This window comes from Patella vulgata, chromosome 6 (genome assembly GCF_932274485.2).
Source record: "Patella vulgata chromosome 6, xgPatVulg1.2, whole genome shotgun sequence".
NCBI classification, from domain to species: Eukaryota; Metazoa; Mollusca; class Gastropoda; family Patellidae; genus Patella; species Patella vulgata.
Window position 1 is genome coordinate 52,766,429 of NC_065884.2, and position 23,218 is coordinate 52,789,646.

At 36.7% G+C, this 23,218-nt stretch overlaps 2 long non-coding RNA genes across 2 annotated transcripts in view; one reads left to right on the plus strand and one right to left on the minus strand.

Moving 5' to 3' along the window:
- Positions 1-23,218, minus strand: part of LOC126824586 (uncharacterized) — a 79,729-nt gene that overhangs the window by 25,309 nt on the left and 31,202 nt on the right. The window lies entirely within an intron of this gene.
- LOC126824585 (uncharacterized) lies at positions 561-15,918 on the plus strand. Its single transcript, XR_007681568.2, has 3 exons — positions 561-926; positions 8,344-8,556; positions 15,150-15,918. It is a non-coding gene; the product is annotated as an uncharacterized LOC126824585 (long non-coding RNA).

A 23,218-nucleotide genomic window follows, 5' to 3' on the forward strand; every position in this document is an offset into this window, starting at 1 on the left:
ATCTGATATTGCCTCATATAAAAGTATAGAGCGCTATAGAATCTTTAATATATAGAAACACCAGGCCACAAATGGGTAAATTCAGATCAGTATTTACAAAGATATGTGGAATTGAAATTTCATCGATTTATATTGCTCGCTATGCAATAAACCCGCCACCATTTAACATCACATATTGTGTTAAATAATTAATCTTGAGTACATTCGCTTGGATTAAGCCGCGAGAAATTTGATATTTGAGCGAATAATGCACACCGGGGCCTTAAATGCGCTATCTTTGTAGTCATCGGTTACTTATTTTATGTGATCGATGAATAGATTAACCACCTACTTCTTTTCAAAATATATTTTTACCGAGCAAGCCTTCTTCAAATAATAAGTTTTAGTCATAAACGCGCGTGGACTTTCGAGGCTTAAGAAATACGTGCTTTTGAATTAACTAAATGGGGACGGTAATTTGGTAAGAACGTTTAAGAATGCGGTAAACCCAGAAGATATTGTTCATTATGTCCAAAAAAATGCCCCTCATACAAAAGCATTCATAACCTGTAGCTTTTTGTGCGGATGGGTAAGCATAATGACAGAGGATTGAACTTTGAAACATGCAAATCGCCAATGCAGAAATATATATATATGTATAAGGGTGGAGTCACAAATAGCTGATAGTTAATTACTGCTTCTTTTCAAACGCCTATTCATCCAGTGAATGCTACAATTTTGAATATATGACGAATGTGTATTTAGAAGACCAATTCTGGGTTCATACCATACCCTATATTACAGACAACATCTGTTTTTATCCGGTTTAATAGTTTGTAATTAAGTGAACTAGTTTAATCTACGTCTTGGACAAAAACGAGTTTATCGCTTACTGGAATGCGAGCATTTCGACACCATGGAATCATTTTCGGAAATTGTTATTTTTGGTAAGTATGATACCAGGTTTTATATTTGTGGACAACAGACCTTAAATCATATTTTTACGCCCACATGGCCCGTCCGTCGGTACGGCATTCACAATTGCTGGTGGCCGCTCTAAGAGGCTAAAGTGCCTAAAGTTAATATACGATTGACTTTAAATTTATACACAATGTTTAAGGTCAACAGACGAAAAAGCGTACTGATTTTCAACCAATACCGATAAGTACTGTCAACAGGCTTTAGAGACCATAGTTATCATCTGATTGATTTAATATTTATACACCGTGTTTACGCCTATATATAATCGTATCGATTGACTTTAGACTGATACACAGAGTTTAAGGTCTTGAAACGAAAAAGTATATAGATTTTTAATGTTTGATAACTTGAACAGCTAAATCCATGATATTAAATGTTTTGTATACTTAACGTTAGCATGGGCAAAAACAATTCTAATGATTTTATGATAATTACTTAATGAGTTGTTACTCTTAATCAGGTTTTGGTGTATTATAAATATTTCATTACAGACAAAAGTAAAAATATGCGACAACTCTTGTTGACTACCTGGACGATTTAGCTGCTGTGGGCATATTTTTCGTTGCCTGGCAACCTATCTTTAATATTGTAAGCGTGTATCGGAAAACTAATCAGTATATAATAACTTCCAATTTTTATTTGTTCTGTCGGTTATAAACCAGCGGTTGCCATGCAAGATACGCACAAAATTTTGCATGAGATGGACAGAGAAGGAGCTAAAATCGGGGGCCATAATCCAGTAAGTTATATTCTGAAATGTACGAATATCGAAAGGAACTGAGATTTGTGGTATATAAACATATATTTCAAGTTTCATCAAAATCAGACAAAATTGTGATCTCTAGAGGGTCAACAAACTTATATTACATACTTTTACATTATTTGCGTACAAGGAACAGCCATATGCTCGGACAGTTTCGTTTCGATTTTCCCGAAATTCTAACTCAACCTTATGTATGGTGATATAATTAATCGGATAAACATTGTGACCTCTAGAGGTTCTACAAACCAAAATTGCGATTTTTTCGTACAATCAGGGGCCATAATCTAGGACGATATGGTCTGATATGCGTGAATATCTTAAGGAACCGAGATCTTTGGGATATAAACATATATTTTAAGTTTCATCAAAATCAGATAAAAAGATACTGTTCGATATGCACTAGTATCGACAGAACCCCAGATCTGTGGGTTATAAACATATATTTCAAGTTTATAAACATCAGATACACATTGTGACCTCTAGAGTGCCCACAAGCTAAAAACGTGATTTTTCGTACAGACAGGGGCTATAATCTATGAAGTTACTGTCCAATAATGCCAATATCGACAGGAACTGAGATCTGTTGGAGACAAACCTACTAGGAATTGTATTTTGAATGCCCTTGGTTACATAGTGTGAAGCCAGAACAACGCTACTATCTTTGTGCTAAGTAAAATCAGCCCATTAATCTAATGTTCAGGTTAGCAAAAATATTACATTTTAGAAAATATATTAAATTTTAATATGAAAACATGGGGCCATTTTCATTAATTGGTACTTAGTGACTCAAGCATAATTTTTTAAAATAAAGTTTATCTCAAAACTGACACCCAAGCCGGTCTCACAGGGGCGTGCGTAGGGTGACTTCATATTCCTAGCATTGTTTTGTTTGATCCACCCGATCCTACCCAAACACTGCAGGATAAACTAATGATTCCTATCCCAATGATTAACAGAGAATCCATTACGTAAAAGTGTGTAATTATTATCGCGGCTAAATTTATCATGGGCGATTAACCAGCTCTTAAGTAGAATATTGCAGCAAAATTAATTGTGTGACAAACGAGGCTATAATCCGAAATCCCTACCTCTGTTCTAAGGCTATAACGGACTATTTTTCAAAGTCTCGGCCAATCAAATTGCTTAACGCTCTGCTTACCCTGAGCAGAAAATGCTCATTATCGAACTTAGTCAAGGTATTAATGTAACGAAACTATACACCAAGTTTCATCACTCTTACTTATTTAGAACTAACGTTATTGTGTCACAAAGCATCAACCAATCAAATTGCTTACCTCTGCTTACCCTAAGCAGAAAATGCTTATCTTCGAACTCCATCAAGGTATTCACCTAATAAACGCCTACACCACGTTTGGACATTCTAGCTCAATTAGAAGGAGAGTTACTGTGTTCCAAAGTCTCGGCCAATCAAACTGCTTATCGCTCTGCTTACCCTGAACAGAAAGTACTCATTCTTCGAAAGGCGGTGGACAAAAATAGAAAAGCGGTATTGTCATATTGTGGCTATTCTGAACAGCCCAAAAAACGTCTATACAACGTTGCAGTGTGAATGATTCAACCAGGTATGGAGGTGCATTTTATAGGGCTGGTCCCGGTGAACAGCACGTGTAGCATGATTTACATGGAGAACACATTACCATCTCAGAAGTCAGGTTGCGTTTTTGAGAACATTTCCTGGGTTCAATTTTGTATTTGGGAAGGAACCTTATTGCTCAGGTAAAGTTGGCGATGTGGTCACAAATATACAATACAAGCCAACAGTGAGGCTGATGTCCCCAGCCGAAATCCCAAAATAAATAGATGACACACATCACTGTCTATCAGATAGAATCAAGATTATCTTGTCCCAAAGCATTGGCCAATTAAATTGGTTAGCTCTGCTCAGCTTCAACTCGAAATGTTAATCATTGAACTCAGTCAAGACATTCACCTAATGAACATCTACACCAAGTCTAAACATTCTACCTCAATTAAAAGCAAAGTTGTTATGTTCCAAAGTCTTGACCAATCAAATTTCTTATCGCTCATTAGCCTAAGCAGAAAATCTCACCATCGAAATTAGTCAAGGTAATGATATAATGAATCTATATTCGGAGTTCCATCGCTCTCACTTCATTATAACCAAAGTCATATCGTCCCTGAAAGCATCAACCAATCAGATTTCTTATTTCTGCGTGCCGTAAGCAGACAAAGTTCATCATAGAACTCCATCAAGGCATTCACCCAATGAACGCATACACCAAATTTAACCCTTGTACCTCAATTAGGAGAGTTATTGTGTTCCAAAGTCTCGACCAATCAAATTGCTTATCGCTCTGCTTACCCTCGGCAAAATATTTCCGTTATCGAACTTAGTCAAGGTATTGATGTAATAAAGCTATACACCAAGTGCCCTCACTCTCACTTAATTAGAACTAAAATTATCGTGTCCCAAAGCATTAACCTGAACAGAAAGTAATTCTTCGAAAGGCGGTGGACAATAATAGAAGAGCGGTATTGTCATATTGTGGCTATACTAAAGAGTCAAAAAACCCAAAAAAACGTCTGTACAACGTTGCAGTGTGAATGATTATTAGTGAGCAGAAATTCGCCCGTATATCCGTTATCACTCGTCACATCAGTCAGTTATATAGAGAGATGACTCGTGTTTTCCTTTGGCGTTCGTCACTTCCGATTCTGGAAAACTACATTACTCAGCTATCGTAGCAATGATCTCGGTGTTAAAATTATATTTGGAATGTGTTTAACCAGCTCTATCACATGTGTGTTAATGACTGGCACCAACATTGTCCTTTAATTAGAACTAAATTTATCGTGTCCAGAAGCATCAACCAATCAAATTGCTCATCTCTGCTTACCCTCAGGAGAAAATGCTCATCTTCGAACTCCATCAAGGCATGGACCGAATGAACACATACACCAAGTTTGAAGATTCTAGCTCAATTAGGAGAGTTATTGTGTTCCAAGGTCTCGACCAATCAAATTGCTTATCACTCTTACCCTGAGGAGAAAATGCTTATTATCGAACTTAGTCGAGGTATTGATGTAATGAAACTATACACCAAGTTTCATCACTCTTATTTAGAACTAAAGTTCGTGTCCCAAAGCATCAACCAATCAAATTGCTTATCTCTGCTTACCCTAAGCCGAAAATGCTCGGCCTAATCAACACCTACACCAAGTTTGAACATTGTAGCTCAATTAGAAAGAGAGGTATTGTGTCCCAAAAAGTGTGACGGACGGACCCATTTTAATAGTCCCCTTCTTTTTTTTCAAAACTATTTTGTAGTTTTGCCTTAAAATTTTAACGTCGGCTTATTTACACAAATTATGAACTTTGTGTCCAGAAAACAGCACGCAGTGTTTAGAAGAGAACACATGGTGTTCAGGACTAGCCCAAGTTATGCAGTTGATGTTTTCAGTACATATGTTCATTATGCATACATATTTGACGTAAAATAGCACAATAAGTGGTGGTTGACTTGAAAATGTATTTTTTTTTTAAAAGCATAAAAGTAGTTAAGATACATAGAAATTACGGATTAAGCCTACTTTGAACAAAATACTATTTTATCATGAGAAACCAACATATGTACGTTTTAAAGAAAGCCTACCAAAATTGTCTATAGATAACATAGTTTATGGAGGATTAAACAGGATTTAAAACCGAGATCAGAACACCTCTTGAGCCTTACAAATGGCGTCTAAAAGCAGTGTCGTGTCACGTGGTATACAGCGCATGCGTAAAGCGGCCTGTTTGCTTTTTTTTAGTGTTCATAGTTGAACGCATAGCATTCATATTAGAACGCTCCCCTGGACGTTAAATGTTCACAACATTCCTCGTGTAAAATGAGTTAATGGGCCTGAAAATGCACCACAATCCATAAACCCGTGTTTTTGAACTCCGGACGAAGAATATTTACCAACGGTATATGAATACTTCGTTAAAACTTCCAACATTTTATCTATAGCGATATGTCTGACAGGCGTGGAGAACCATTTTAACATCAATAACTGGCAAGAACGCATGTTGTTAGATGGGTTCGGAGCTTTTAAGTTTCACCACTGAAACAACACCTTGTTATACGCCCACATTTTCATGTGGACGTGTATTGTGGTCTCTGTCCATCCGTCTACGTGAACACTCTACAGGTAATAATTTTTATCCGATTTCAATTAAACTTGAAATATAGATTAATCACCCTAAGATCTCGGTTCCTTTCGATATTGGCATGTAACTTCGTGGATTATGGCCCCTGATTGTACGAAAAATCACGTTTTTAGCTTGTGAACACTGTAGAGGTTACAATTTTTATCCGATTTAGTTTAATCTTAAATGTATGTTTATAACCCACAAATCTCAGTTCCTTTCGATATTCGCGCATATCTGACCATCACTTCCTGAATTATGACCCCTGATTGTACGAAGAATCGCGTTTTTAGCTTGTGGACCCTATAGAAGTCACAATTTTTATCCAATTTAAAAATAACGCATGAATATATCACCCTAAGGATGGCTCGGTAAAATATATGCAGCTTTATATAACTGAAGTGGACCGCGGAATACGAGCCTATTACGCCATAGGCGTGGTCATCATGTAATATGTCAGAACATCTGAAGGAGGCTATTGCCGAATGCTACGGATTTCCATACGCCACCATTTTTAGCATGTGCGCTGTAATTAGTAAACCTACTAGCATTGTTTGTGTCACGTTCCAAAAATCATTAGGACTTATAAACGACGAAAGTAAACTTGTAAAATGTTGACGATTAATACTTATGTCTATTTACTTTAGCATTATCTAGTCGAACTCCGGCAAACCTTTCAAATACAAGGCAAATTTATCCAAGGCAAATTTATCCACGAAACGAGTACTAGTAACGCTTTGTGTCAACACAGAAGTCTCAATTATCAAGTCTTCGATTACAAAATGGAAATTTAAGGAAATAGAATATGACCTCTCGATGGATATACATATATACTTGTACACAAATTAGATTTACTTTATTTTTGTTTCAAATGACAAAAGTCACCGCCAAGAAATAAGAAGTATATTGTCTAGCTCATTGCTATGGGTTACACGAAACCTAGTACATTTAATTAATTTGGCCGATAAATTAAAAGGACATGCCTCTGATATAAGTCAAATTATCGGGGTCTTAATCTGTTCAAAGTTAGTTTTAATTGTTCATTATTATTGAAAGACAGATGTCTTACTGCTTTCATAAAAAAAGAGTTTACGTTCGTAGATTAACAAAAAATGAGCTATAGCCTATTTTGTCTTTGACCGTCGTCAGCTTCGGACAATAACGTAAATACGGTTAGTAAAAACAACTTCATATCATTGGCTAAAAGAAACAAGAATTTTCACTGGAATACGCATCAATATTTATATATTAGTTATGTTCCGCGAATTTTGCCAACCCCATTTTAAAATTTGGACTACGTCCGCTTTTGGTAAGACATGTAATGCACCAGTAGCACTAGAATGGTTGCGTCTTCGGCTGTAGTTGGAACAAAAACATCATTATTTAAATATTTAAATGAATGGAGCACTCTATCGCCCTAGGTTGAACGAACAGAAGATAATATGGGTTTTGATAGAATTATTTAAGTTCATTATTATTTAACCACGAAATAGACTAAATATATGAAAAAAGGCTTATAATCGGTTTCGAAATTCCAGTAACCAATTCTCGGTAACATGTCCCATAATGTTAAGAAATTCGGTTGCATGAACATCATCATATACATGATTCCCAAGAAAACCGTCTGGTAAGTAGTGACTACATATTGGGTAGACGATTACTATGAACATTTTTTATTTCGATGCACATAATAGTTTTTTTTTAATGAAAACATATTATCGGCGAAAGGATCCTAGTAGGGAAAGGACTGTAATGTTTAAGTAAGAAAACATACAGCGCTAAAGCAAATATTTAAGTGTCACTATTAGTGGGGATTATATTTATTATGTACTATGTTTTATATGGACATTTGCAATACGTGTATTATAATCTGCATTTCGTATATGTGTAAATCTGGTAAGTACAAAACTCTTTAACCAAGTGTTTCCCTATCTAGTATTTGATTCAAGGTGGCTATGTGTATAAATATTATCCGTATGTGCATTTCAAATCCATGCTCGGCCGACTAAATCGACTTAGTGGGATTATAATATTTATTATGTAGGATGTTTTATATGGTTATTTGCAATACGTATATTATAATCTGCATTTCGTGTGTGTGTATATCTGGTAAGTACAAAACTCTTTAACCAAGTGTTTTCCTATCTAGTATTTGATCAAAGGTAGCTATGTGTACAAATATTATCTGTATGGGCATTTTAAATCCATGTTCAGCCGACTAAATCAGCATTCAAAACATAAATTCTTGTAATAAGAAAGTGGTATTAGGTGTTCTGAAGAGAGAACGCAAACCATTTGCTACTGTTAATCGGTCCCGGATTTCGGAAACTGAAACTAACCTATGAACGGCGACCCCGGGGTAAAAGCTACAGAAAACCGAGAAACAATTTTTCGTTTTAAATAAATCATTCAGATATTTGTTTTTATCTTAATATTTGTTACATTTCAGTTGTGATTTCACTAGGAACTATTGAAGTTGGAGCAATTAATCCTTGTGAAAATTACCGTGACTTTAATTTGATACGTGGAGTGTCATGTAACACCTATTTATTTTGTTTCCTTGGAAAGCCGTTTAGACAAGGATGGTGTTACCTAGGAACTGGATTCGACCCTATTTTAAAAAGATGTACTTGGCAAGCATTTTTACAATGTGAAAAAGAAGGTATGCTATAATGTATCAGGTAACGATATGTAAAAAAAAGTCCAACGATATGTCGATTAAATTTGAAATAAGTGATAATTTTTATACGCCCACATTTTCATGTAGACGTATATTGTCGTTGCCCCTGTCCGTCCGTCCGTCCGTCCACAATTGTTTGTGAACACACTACAGGTCACAATTTTTTATCCGATTTCAATGAAACTTGAAATATACGTTTTATCACCCTAAGATCCCGGTTCCTTTCTATATTGCCATGTATCGGACTGTAACTTCATGGATTATGGCCCCTGATTGTACGAAAAATCACGTTTTCAGCTGGTGAACACTGTAAAGGTGACAATTTTTATCCGATTTGGTTTAAGCTTGGAATGTATGTTTATAACCCACAGATGTCGGTTCCTTTCGATATTCGCCCATATCGAACCATAACTTCCTGAATTATGGCCCCTGATTGTACGAAAAATCGCGATTTTAGCTTGTGGTTCTTCTACAGGTTACAATTATTATTCGATATAAAAAAATCGTTCAAATATATCACCATTACACACTCAGATCAAGGGTTCCTTTTGATAATCGCGTATATCCGCACATAACTTCCTGCATTATGGCTCCTGATTGTTCGAAAAATCGCAATTTTTAGCATGCGGATTCTCTAGAGGTCACAATTTTTTTTTCGATTTTAAAAACCGTTTAAATATATCACCATTCCACCATAATGAAGGTTGAATTCGAATTTCGGGAAAATCGAAATGAAACTGCCCGACAAAATGGCCGCACTTTGTACGCAAATTGTGTAAAAGTATGTTACGAAGGTTGTGGACCCTCTAGAGGTCACAATTTTTATCTGATTTTGATGAAACTTAAAATATATCTTTATATCCCAAAGATCTCAGTCCCTTTTGATATTTGCGCATTTCAGAGCATAACTTTTTGGATTATTGCCCCTGATTGTTTAAAAAATCTTCTCTATCCATCTCTTGCAAAATGTGGGCGTATCCTGCCTGTCAGTCGCTGGTTATTATCTATTATATCCAGGGTGAAAGCAAGTTAAAATTTCCCTTAACTGGTTAACCCGTTAATTATCTAAACCCTAAAACGTGATGATTTTGTACCCAACCTCTTTCAGAGAGATAGAAAAACACTTTCATTTCGGACGGATACAATTGCGTAAGAAGAGACATGCGCCTTTGCTCGTAGACAAGTCCATATATCGAGAATAAACGTTCAGATGATGCTGAAGGCGCACATACAGCAGTCGTTCACCGTAGCTCTTCCACCAAGGAATCGAATTACAACGAACCATACCACCATCACACTTTATTAAATGGTTGTACGCTATTTGGGTACGAGGGAAGGGGGCATTTTGTCTGTCAGTTTTGGTCCAATTTTTACGAAATTCGAACTCAACATCCTTAGGGTGTAACGGTGATATGTTTAAACGATTTTTTAAATCGGATAAAAATTATGACAGCCATAGGGTCACAAACTCAAAACTCGATTTTCGTACAATCAGGAGCCATAATTCAGGAAGTTACTTCCGTTATGCGCAAATATCGAAAGGAACCAAGATCTATGGGTTATAAACTTAAATTTCAAGTTTCATCGAAATCAGAAGAAACTTGTGACCTCTAGAGGGTCCACAACATTGATATACCATATTTTTATGCCATTTTGTCAGTCAATTTTGGTCCGATTTTCACGAAATTCAAACTCAACACTTCCTTAGGGTGTAACGGTGTTATATTCAAACGGTTTTGTGAATCGGATAAAAATTATGACCGCTATAGGGTCCACAAGCTAAAGACACGATTTTTGTCCCCCGCCTTTCGAAGAAAGCAGGGGACTATTAAAATGGGTTCGTCCGTCTGTCTGTCCGTCCGTCCGTCCGTCTGTCCGTCACACTTTTTGGGACACAATAACTCTCTTCCTGATTGAGCTAGAATGTTCAAACTTGGTGTATGTGTTTATTAGGTCAATGCCTTGATGGAGTTCGAAGATGAGCATTTTCCGCTTAGGGTAAGCAGAGATAAGCAATTTGATTGGTTGATGCTTTGGGACACGATAACTCTCTTCCTAATTGGGCTAGAATGTTCAAACTTGGTGTATGTGTTGATTAGGTCAATGCCTTGATGGAGTTCGAAGATGAGCATTTTCCGCTTAGGGTAAGCAGAGATAAGCAATTTGATTGGTTGATGCTTTGGGACACGATAACTTTTAATTGAGCTAGAATGTTCAAACTTGGTGTATGTGTTTATTAGGTCAATGCCTTGATGGAGTTCGAAGATGAGCATTTTCCGCTTAGGGTAAGCAGAGATAAGCAATTTGATTGGTTGATACTTTGGGGCACGATAACTCTCTTCCTGATTGAGCTAGAGTGTTCAAACTTGGTGCATGTGTTGATTAGGTCAATGCCTTGATGGAGTTCGAAGATGAGCATTTTCCGCTTAGGGTAAGCAGAGATAAGCAATTTGATTGGTTGATGCTTTGGGACACGATAACTTTAGTTCTAATTAAGTGAGATTGATGAAACTTGGTGTATAGTTTCATTACAGTAATACCTTGACTAAGTTTGATAATGAGCATTTTCTGCTCAGGGTAAGCAGAGCGATACGCAATTTGATTGGTCGAGACTTTGGAAAACAATAACTCTCCTACTTTGATTGTCGAGACTTTGGAAAACAATAACTCTCCTACTTTGATTGTCCCCCGCCTTTCGAAGAAAGCAGGGAACTATTAAAATGGGTTCGTCCGTCTGTCTGTTTGTCTGTCTGTCCGTTCCGCTTATGGTAAGCAGAGATAAACAATTTGATTGGTTGATCTTCGAATTGAGTAAATGTTCATGCTTATTGTCCCCCGCCTTTCGAAGAAAGCAGGGAACTATTAAAATGGGCTCGTCCGTCTGTCTGTTCGTTCCGCTTAGGGTAAGCAGAGATAAACAATTTGATTGGTTGATGCTTTGGGACACTATAACTTTAGTTCTAATTAAGTAGATAAACAATTTGATTGGTTGATGCTTTGGGACACTATAACTTTAGTTCTAATTAAGTGAGAGTGATGAAACTTGGTGTATAGTTTCATTACAGTAATACCTTGACTAAGATCGATAATGAGCATTTTCTGCTCAGATTAAGCAGAGCGATAAGCAATTTGATTTGCTGAGACTTTGGAACACAATAACTCTCCTTCGAATTGAGTTAAAATGTTCATTTTATCCTATTTTGATGAAACTTGAAATATATGTTTATGTCCCGGTACCTTTCGATATTGGCATGTATCGGATAAATATTTCATGGATTATGCCCCCTGATTGTACAAAAGATTATTTTTAGCTAGTGGGCCCTCTCAAGGTCACAATTTTTATACGCCCACGTATAAATGTGGAGGTATATTGTCCACGATTTCTTGTACATGCCCCAACGCCAAAAGTTATGATCCAATTGTTTTGAAATTGATATATGTTTACATTAGTAAGATGAAGGAGTCCAATTAATTTTAATAATTTCCGTTTATTACGTCAAGGGTTACGGCCCTTGTTTCATTTTGTTGAACGCCAAAAGTTATCATCCAATCTTTGTGAAATTTATATGCATTATTTAAATTAGTGAAACGAAGAAGCCCTTTGAATTTCTGTTTATTACGTCTAGAGTTAGAGTTATGGCCCTCTTTTCACTTTATTGTCCCCCGCCTTTCGAAGAAAGCAGGGGACTATTAAAATGGGTTCGTCGGTCTGTCTGTCACACTTTTTGGGACACAATAACTCTTTCTAATTTACCTAGAATGGTCAAACTTGGTGCAGGTGTTTATTAGGTCAGTGTCTTGATGGAATTCGAAGATGAGCATTTTCTGCTTAGGGGAAGCAATTTGATTGGTTGATGCTTTGGGGCACGATAACTTTAGTTCTAATTAAGTGAGAGTGATGAAACTTGACTAAGTTCGATTATGAGCATTTTCTGCTCAGGGTAAGCAGAGTGATAAGCAATTTGATTGGTTGAGACTTTGGAACACAATAACTCTCCTAATTGAGGTAGAATGTTTAAACTTGGCGTAGGTGAATGTTTAAACTTGATGTAGATGTTCATTAGGAGAATGTTTAAACTTGATGTAGATGTTCATTAGGTGAATGTCTTGACTGAGTTCAATGATAAACGTTTCGAGCTGACGCTAGCTAAGCAGAGCTAATTGATTTCATTTGTCGATGGTTTGGGACAAGATAATCTTGATTCTGTCTGGTAGAGAATGATGAAACTTAATGTATGGTTTAAATGCTTGATACTTTTGAAAAAAATAAATGTGCGATTAATTAATATGTGTCATCTTTTTATTTCGGTATTTCGGCGGGGGACATCAGCCTCACTGTTGGCTTGTTCGTACAATCAGGGGCCATAATTCAGGAAGTTACTATCTGATATGCGCGAATATCGAAAGAAACCGAGATCCTTAGGTTAAAAACTTAAACTTACATTTCAACTTTCATCAAAATCAGAAGAAAATTGTGACCTCTAGAGGACCCACAACCTTGATATGCCATATTTTTACGCTATTTGAGAACGAGGGGCGGCCATTTTGTCTGTCATTTTTGGGCCGATTTTCACGAAATTCGAACTCAACCATCCTTAGGGTGTAACGGTGATATACGAAAACGTGTTTTTTAAATCGGATAAAAATTATGACCTCAATAGGGTCCACAAGCTAAAAACGCGATTTTTCGTACAATCAGGGGCCATAATTCAGGAGGTTATGTTCCGATATGCGCAAATATCGAAACGAACCCAGATCTTTGGGTTATAAACTTACATTTCAAGTTTTATTAAAATAGGATTACAAGCTAAAAAAGGTGATTTTTCGGACAATCAGGGGCCACAATCCAGGAAGTTACGATCCGATATGCGCAAATATAGACAGGAGCCAAGATCCTTAGGTTATAAACATGCATTTCAAGTTTCATCAAAATCGAATTAAAATTGTGACCTCTACAGGGTCCACAACCTTGATATACCATATTTTTACACTATTCGCAAACAAACGGCGGCCATTTTGTCCGGCAATTTTGGTCCGATTTTCACGAAATTCGAACTCAACCTTTCTTACGGTATAACGGTGATATAATCAAACGGTTTTTTTTTTAATCCGACAATAATTGTGACCACAAGCTAAAAAAAAGATTTTTCGGACAATCAGGGGCCATAATTCAGGAGTTCCGATGGGCGCAATTATCGAAAGGAACCAAGATCTTTGGGTTATAAACATGCATGTCAAGTCTGATCAAAATCGGTTCAAAATTGTGAATGTGAGCTCTATAGGGTCCACAAGCTTAAAAGTGATTTTTCGTACAATCAGGGGCCATAATCCATGAAGTTTCGGTCCAATACATGCCAATATCGAAAACAGTCGATATCTTTTGGGGATAAACCTATATTTCAAGTTTCGTCAAAATCGGATAAGAATTGTGACCTGTAGAGAGTCCACAAACAATTGTGGACGGAAGTCCAGACATACGGACGGACAGGGGCGACGACAATATACGTCCACATGAAAATGTGGGCGTATAAAAAAGGAATATATCGATAATTTCAGTCAAATAATTTATGTAAGAATGGAATCGTCTTGATTTTCATTAATAATTAAAGTCTCAACTAGCCATTTTCATGTGGACGTAATTGCCGTCCCCTCTCTCCGTTCAGATTTGTTTGAGGACACAATACAGGTCTCAAATTTAACCCGATTTTGCCGAAACTTGAAATATAGGTTTTATCCCAACGACCTCGGTTCCTTTCGATATTGGCATATATCTGACATATACTTCCTTGATTATACCCCGCGTTTTTAACTTGTTTTTTTGTCCATCTCTTGCAAAATTATTAAAATGAAATCGTGTTTCAATTCATTAATGTTCTAGTGAGTTGAATTTTGGCTTGGCAAATGCCCTATACTAAACCTATTTTGCTTTTGCATAATGCAAAAAAACAAGAAAACAAACAAAAAAGTGGGTTATAACTGGGTCGATTTTCGTGATATATCACAAGGAAGAAACTTGATATGATCTTATCGGGAAAAGATGGGCTAATGATATCCAATATTTAAGACAAAATAAACAATTTATCATTGGTACACGAATCGTGTACCATAATGCGTTTTAGCACGATTTGTAACAAGGCACTCGAAGAACGAGACTAGACATATTCCACAAGTATGTCAACAGTGACGTCATATTCTTATCTGGAGAACATGCGCGATAATTACTATCAGTGTAGATTGGAATAACGAGACCCTAAATATTGCCATTCGATTGAGACCTCTGGCTATTTCGCCGAACATAACTGATTGAATGTAAATCAGTTGCGACCCATTTGTGTCAATTCCTAGGTCCCAAATAATAGCGATTTAGCTCCTTTAAGCGGAGATATTGTCCATACACTATTTTCCTCTGAAATTGTAAACACTCAAGGAAATCAAAGAATTGAGATTGTTTTACTTCTGACTTGCATCACACCCTTGGCCGCCTTCGAATAGCTGCTGATGGGTGTAGTGTTGTGCTTCAACCAAATTTCTTGAAGTATAGTCACCAGTATATTTTTTTTATTCATTTTTTCCAGTACAAGAGAAACAAAAGGAGCTTAATAACATTTTTGTGTGTCCAGGCTCTCTGTCCGAGGCTTTTTATCCCGACTACACTGGAGGCTGTCCCACAAAAAAATATTTACAGTGCAACCACGGTGTTCTCACCAAGAAGACATGTAACACGGGGATGTTTTACAACGATGGTATTGACTCTTGTGACTCGTACACAAAAATACCATGTGCTGTTAGTAACGTTCAGTGTCCCCAGGACTTAATCCACGGAATATACGCGGATTACAGTTCAGGTTGTCCTCCAAAAAAGTATTTTGTTTGTTTAGGTTATTTTGATGAGGCTGCGCAGACCACTCCCACCTACAAATCTGAATACACCTGTCCAGATGGTCTCTATTATAATGAAGGGATTAAAAGTTGTGATTTTATACAAAACATCCCTTGTCAACACAATATTAAAAACTGATGGAACATTATAAAATACAGTGTGCAATACGTTTTTTTTTTTTTGGCAAACGGTATGTCAGTTAAAATACCGAAAAGTTTTAAGCAAAAGGACACACATTTGGATTTTGCAGCCACTTTAAAATTTGTGTTAAATGTGCGAATCTCTTCAATATTTGATGTCATTTTCGGTCATAATTTAAGACGATCTTCTATCAATTATAAGTTGTTCTAGAAAGGTTAGGAAAGCTAGGTCACCCCGAAGAGTAACACTGTGTGGAAGGTACATATAGGCAAATGTTTACTATCCATTTATTATATCTTGCCTAATAAAATTTTGAGAATTCACTCTAGATCGTACTTTTGAAATATTTGTCCCCCGCCTTTCGAAGAAAGCAGGGGACTATTAAAATGGGTTCGTCCGTCTGTCTGTCTGTCCGTCCGTCACACTTTTTGGGACACAATAACTCTCTTCCTAATTGAGCTAGAATGTTCAAACTTGGTGTATGTGTTTATTAGGTCAATGCCTTGATGGAGTTCGAAGATGAGCATTTTCCGCTTAGGGTAAGCAGAGATAAGCAATTTGATTGGTTGATGCTTTGGGACACGATAACTCTCTTCCTAATTGGGCTAGAATATTCAAACTTGGTGTATGTGTTGATTAGGTCAATGCCGTGATGGAGTTCGAAGATGAGCATTTTCCGCTTAGGGTAAGCAGAGATAAGCAATTTGATTGGTTGATGCTTTGGGACACGATAACTTTTAATTGAGCTAGAATGTTCAAACTTGGTGTATGTGTTTATTAGGTCAATGCCTTGATGGAGTTCGAAGATGAGCATTTTCCGCTTAGGGTAAGCAGAGATAAGCAATTTGATTGGTTGATACTTTGGGGCACGATAACTCTCTTCCTAATTGAGCTAGAATGTTCAAACTTGGTGTATGTGTTGATTAGGTCAATGCCTTGATGGAGTTCGAAGATGAGCATTTTCCGCTTAGGGTAAGCAGAGATAAGCAATTTGATTGGTTGATGCTTTGGGACACGATAACTTTAGTTCTAATTAAGTGAGATTGATGAAACTTGGTGTATAGTTTCATTACAGTAATACCTTGACTAAGTTTGATAATGAGCATTTTCTGCTCAGGGTAAGCAGAGCGATACGCAATTTCATTGGTCGAGACTTTGGAAAACAATAACTCTCCTACTTTGATTGTTAGACTATAAGTAAAGATATACTGTTTGATTGTTCAATACTTTGTAAAAGATAATTTGTGATAAATTTATATGTGTCCTCTAATTATTTTCCTATTTCGGCGGGGGACATCAGCCTCACTGTTGGCTTGTGGTTGCTGTTATGGTCGAATGTTTTGGAAATATTTTTGTGTTAAAGGCGGATTATTCTATTGACTTTAATGTTAATTCTCGTGTTTTTAACCTGACTCGAGCATTTTCCAAAATTTTCTTTTCGTTAAATGCTGTCTACCACAAATGAAGCAGCATCTTGTCCATGAGAGCGGTTGGAGTTCACAAGCAGCACACTAGTAAGCATGTAACTCACCTCTTAACTCTAGTATCCTTCCGCCTCATAGTCATGCATGTTCATCAAAACAGTCGGCACTGTCATGGAAAAGTGGGGGGGGGGGGAGGGGGCGAGAACGTTCGTGGTTAATTGATGATATAACATGTGCAAAATCCATGCAATAGAAAGTGCAAGATGACCGCACCACACTAGACTATTGTTCCCCAATATGGGACCGTCGTGAGGCTAAATCTCTTGACCTTCTTTCTCGACAGCAAATGATGGCTTTAAAATTAATTTTAGATGTAAAACATACTGTCGACGTTAGCCTTCAACTAGACGATTTGATAATTCTTACAATTGTAAATCGATATATCTCTAACCCATCTATATTTATCTATAAAATTATGCTAAAACAATGCCCTGATTACTTATTTGACCCTTAACCTTATTATCGAACTGATTATAATCATCTTAAAGGGAAAGACCAACGATTTTCAACAAGGTTTTCAGAAATTTTAATTATATATTCCGAAATAAAGCCCTCGGTAACACAAGCAAAAACAAATTTTTCGCGAAAAATTAATTTTAATTAAAACCGGAAGTGGTGTAGTTGGTTTAACACGCTCGCTTGTCTATAATAAGCATACAGATCTGGGTATGTTAAACGTTCTATTTTGTTCACGCATCGTCGTTTGGACGAACATCTGATTAAGGAGACTGTTTATCGGGATATTATAAATATGTAATTGTTTTTAAACGTTTAATACACACAACTGACGCCTAAATTTACTCATACTGAATAGTACTCTGTGGGCCAATTCAAGTAGTTTGTTTGACACTCGTCAAGTGACAGAAATTTCGTCTGCTTGAATGTTTTTGTGCGTGCTGTGTCTGTGCTTTAATATATTTTAACAGACCTGTGGCACATATATATTGAAATAAATTTCAAAAATATGTCAACGTCAGACATCAACATGTCGGAATATATATCGTCTATGAGTCTGTAGTAATGCAGATTCGAGCCAAGCAATTCTCAAGTGGAAATGGAAGAATAAAAAAAGAAAAAGTCGTTCACGTCGACATTATGTGCCAAAATGCACTATATATTACTCACATGCTCAATATTTTCGTCTGTTTATGTTGCAAATCACTGTCAGAATGCACAAAAACATTGAAGTCACTTTCAGGGTGTCAAACAAACCACGTGATGTAAACATGTGGCGTGAATAAACCCAGTTTAGTATGAGTGAATTTACCCGACGGCTTTGTGTGTACTCTACGTTACCCCCCCCCCCCCCCATAATTTCGTGTCTATAATATCCTAATAAACAGCCCCCCCCCCCCCCCTATCAGAAGTACGTCCAAACGACGATGCGTGAAAAAAATAGAGCGTTTAATATACCCCAAATCTGTATGCTTACTATAGAGAGTGTAGCGACCAGCGACTGTGTTGAACCAACTATATCACCCGCTTTTCATAAAAATTAATTTCTCCCTTACAAAAGCTGTTTTGCTTGTGTTACAGAGGGGTATGTTTCTGAATATATTATATTTAAAATTTATGGAAGCCTTGATGAAAATCGTTGGTCTTCCCCTTTAACAATTAACTTGCTACTCTCAAGCCAAATATTTCTGTTATATGACTCTTATATACTATATTTAATCTTTTAAAGTGTTTTTGTATGTTTTCCACTCTATTGTAAATAGTTGTGGTGTGTCATTAAATTTATCGCGTTATATCTTTTGTATTATATTTTCTATGTAAGGCAGGATGTTAGAAAGGCTATTATAGCCTAATGTTCAAATGTTATCTACATTATTAATTAGACATTAATTAACTTATCCAGACCATAATCAACTCCGATGCCATCGTTGTCCTGTGATATTTAGTGTATTTGAATACATCTTGTGATGGATAATTTAACGTAAAATTAGATAATCGAGATTTGGTTTATTATCGCACCAAAAATAGTAATGACGTTGGAGGCTAGCCTACACATGAATCGCTAATATCTCGGTTCACGGTGAAGCAATGTGACTGGAATTTGCAGCATATTCTTTTTTAAATAATGCTCCTTTAATTAAAACCATTATTACTATTATTATAAGCTACTACACGTAAGACAAACCCACGGACAAGAACCACTATACAGATACATCAAATCAAGTGTCCGTTGCGCTTTAAATCCCTCCCATTATTTAACATGGACATGGTGTTATAAACATACATTCATCAAAATCAGATAATAATTGTTACCTCTAGAGTATCGGACGCGCTAATAACGTAATTCTTCGTACATTCAGGGGTCGTAATACATGCCACTATCGATAGGAACCTAAATCTTTGCCATGCACCCCTAGTTTCGTCTAAATCGGACAAACATTCTGATCTGTAACGTGTCTAGAAACCAATTGAGAACGTCCGGACGGACAGCGGCGACAATATACGTCCAGATAAAAAAAAATATGGGCGTATAAAAATGGGACAATTCATGACAGCGCTGCAATGTAATGCCAAGATAATTTTTTTATTTCAATTTCTATCAGTTAACTTCTTTCAAGGAGTCGAGTCAGTCCTTTAACAATTTTACACCGACGTCATGATTTAAAGAATAACACCGCAAATGAAAAACGTTAATCTTAGAATATTTTTTGGCCCTGCGAAATTCTAAAAGTCACTCTGAATATTTTTACAAAGGTTAAATATACCCCAAAAACCTGAACTGATCTGCAGTCTCATTTTGATTTTTTCCGTGAGTGACGTCAGCGACGATTGACGTTATGAATTTCCCTATAGAAGGATATTGCAACTGAGCAATGCATTCCGTCATTTTGACTAACTGGAAGCATAAACATGATCAGTTGCAACCCGAATTGATCTGCAGCCTCATTTTGATTTTGTTCGTGAGTGACGCCAGCGACGACTGACGTAAATTTCCCTATAGAAGGATACTGCAACTGAGCAATGCATTCCGTCATTTTGACTAATTGGAAACATAAACATGATCAGTAGTTCCGGTCACCCAGGACCTCCTAGTCTTCAACGTAATGAGGGTCTGGGACCGTTGTCAATATTTGACGTAAAGTCCATTGCCCATGCGTAACCGGGAGTTTGGTTTTTAATGTGGTTGATTACCAGCATCTTTGACCAAGTAAGAGTTGCGCCCCTTCCCGCAATAAAACCCATAATTCTTGCATTAATATAAACAAACATGAATCGTGACATACAAATGGCCCATGAGTGTTGAATTATGAGTGTTGGATATTGAACTGGCATGCAATCAAATGGATTTTTTGAAATGGCATTCTTAAATACAGATCAAAATTAAGTGCAATCAATATTTGATAAAATACTAGAACAGCTTGTTATGGAACTCGAATCTTTATATTTTGGGTTTGCATATGAAGAAAACGACATAGATGGAATCTGTAGTATATGCAGGGTTACTTAATACAATTGGGGATACACCAGTAAACAACCCTCTTGGTGTCTTTAAACAAGGAGTTGGTGGTGCGTACATGGGTGTAAAGTTACCGTTATTAGAGCATCGCAAACACTGCAATATATGTCCATATTCCTGCTTTCATTGATATGGTGCTTTTTAAAATGAAGAGAATTGAATATGAAATAGCTGCAATGACTGTAATATGACAAGAGGCAAAGAAGGCTAGGCGTTGGGTTTGTTTTGCCAAATATTAACAAAATATGGATGTGCCACCGCCCCAAGGGGTCGGGGCATGCACCAAAATAAATAGTTGCTGTCTTTACGGTATAAGGAATAAATATGCAAAGTTCCAAGATTATCCATTCAGAATTGCAGCCCGCAGATGATAAATACAAAAGTTGGCCGTGGCTCTGCCCCTGGGGGTTGGATTTGGAACAATATAAATAGGTACCGCCCTGTTATTGAAATGATTGATATGCTGAATGTGAACAAAATCTGTTAATTATAGCAATCTGTAGAGTATTTACAGACAGAAAAGTGCGTGTGGTAGCACAGCAGACCCCTGGGAGTCAGGACATGTACCACAATAAATAGTTGCTATCCTTACAGAAATAAATATGCCAAGTTCCAAGATGATCCATTCAAAATTCCGGCCTGTAGACATAAAATTACAGCCTATCATTTACAGATAAAATATTAACCAAAAGTGGGTATGGCACCGCCAAAAGGGTGGGGCGGGAATCATGCACCAAAATCAATAGTTGTCGTCCTTAGGGTATACGGAATAAGTATACCAAGTTCCAAAATAATCTTTTCAGAATTGCGGCCTTCGGACGCTAAACACATATATTGGGCGTGGCTCTTCCCCTGGGAGTCGGGACATGCACCAAAATCAATTGTTGCCGCCCTTAGGCTATATCGTGGTCAGGCTATAAGGAATATACCAAGTTCCAGGACGATCCATTAAGAATTGTGGTCTGTAGACAATACACAGACACACAAAACAACAGGGGTGTGGCTGTCCCTGGGAGGGGGGGGGGGCATTCATTGGGTACAAGGAACAGTTTTTCCAAGTTTCAAAAGGATCTCTTAAGAATTGTGGCCTGTAGGCGAATCACGGACACACAAAAATTGATTGTGGATCTGTTCCCGGGGTTTGGGCATGCACCAAAAATAATAGAGGTCATCTTTAGGCCATAAGGAATAAGTATGAAAAGTTTTCAAGGCAATCGATTAAGAATTGCAGCCTGTAGGCGACATAAAAAAAAAGAAAATGGGCGTGGATGCACCAAAAAGAATAGGGATCATCATTAGGGTATACGGAATAAGTATGTAAAGTTTCAAGACAATCAGTTCAGAATTGCGGCCTGTCGGCGACACGCACACAGACAGGAGCGACGGCAATATACGTCAACATGACGATAAAAACAAATTGTGAGAATAACTTTATTTCGCGAGATCTTCAATTGCGGAGAAATTCAAAAGAGTACAACCAAGCAAATGCAAAATTACTTTAGTACTTTAAATGGCATAAACAGGAAAAGTGTTCTATTGGGGTGCCTGAATTCAATGTATGTAATAACATGCCAGAAGATTTTAATGCACATATTTTTAGAGGGTGTGGCTCAGTATGCAATTAAAAGAAATTCTGAAACATTTTATCCTTGAAACAAACTTGAAGACTTTTAACTTTGGATATGATGACCTGGACAAACGGCAACACTAATCTTACTCGAAACTTTACATTCTAATGAAAACAGAATTAGGCAAAATGCTAGTCAAATAATGGTTTTGCTTAAAATTATTCTATTCATACTATATGATTTTTTTGATTGTGAAAATGTTATTATAAAAGCCATGTTGGATCTAATGGAAATTTTTAACATACTAGTTGCTCCTGCAGTTACACTGGGAAGTGGGAACTTTATGTCACTTAAAAAATTTTATTACTGATCATTTGGAACAGTTTAAGAGAATATTTCCAAATCTTAATATCATGCTAAAACAAACTAATCACTATGCTACATTTTGTCAATGCTTATTGCAAATAAACAAAACTTTGCTAATTTGCCATTTTCGATTGCTGAATCCATTCAGTATTTAGAAAGTATAGATTTTCAAAATGATGATTACCATCCTATGTGTTCCAATAAAACAAAACAAGTACGAACCATCCAAACCATTAGATAAAATTCGCGACAAACAGTGGTAACAGGTGTCCGGAAGAGTAAACTTACCCTGCCTGTCGTCACACCCGCCATGGCCGCACATCCAAACCATAAGACAAATCTCGGTAAAATAGCGTAATTAGACAATGGATTATCCCTATGCAAAAAGCACGTGATGAATAGTGTTGACAAATGTAGTATACATAATCAGGAAGATAATATACTCGTCAATTAAATATATCTAGAATAATAATTTACTAATAAAGTCAATATGACGGCCATAGATCTTTTTAAAGGTTTTTGTAAGTTTAGTGGGCAAGTATCCCTGTAGTTCACTAGTTAAAGCTTGGATGACAAATGCCTCGACATGTTTGTAAACCTGCTAAGGCTTTGGCAAAAGATGAAGAAAAAACTTTTATTTTAAAGGTTCAAGATTTTTACACTATTGATGTTAATGAAATCACATTAGTTCAGATTATGTCATACTCATACATTATAATATATTTCTCACCAG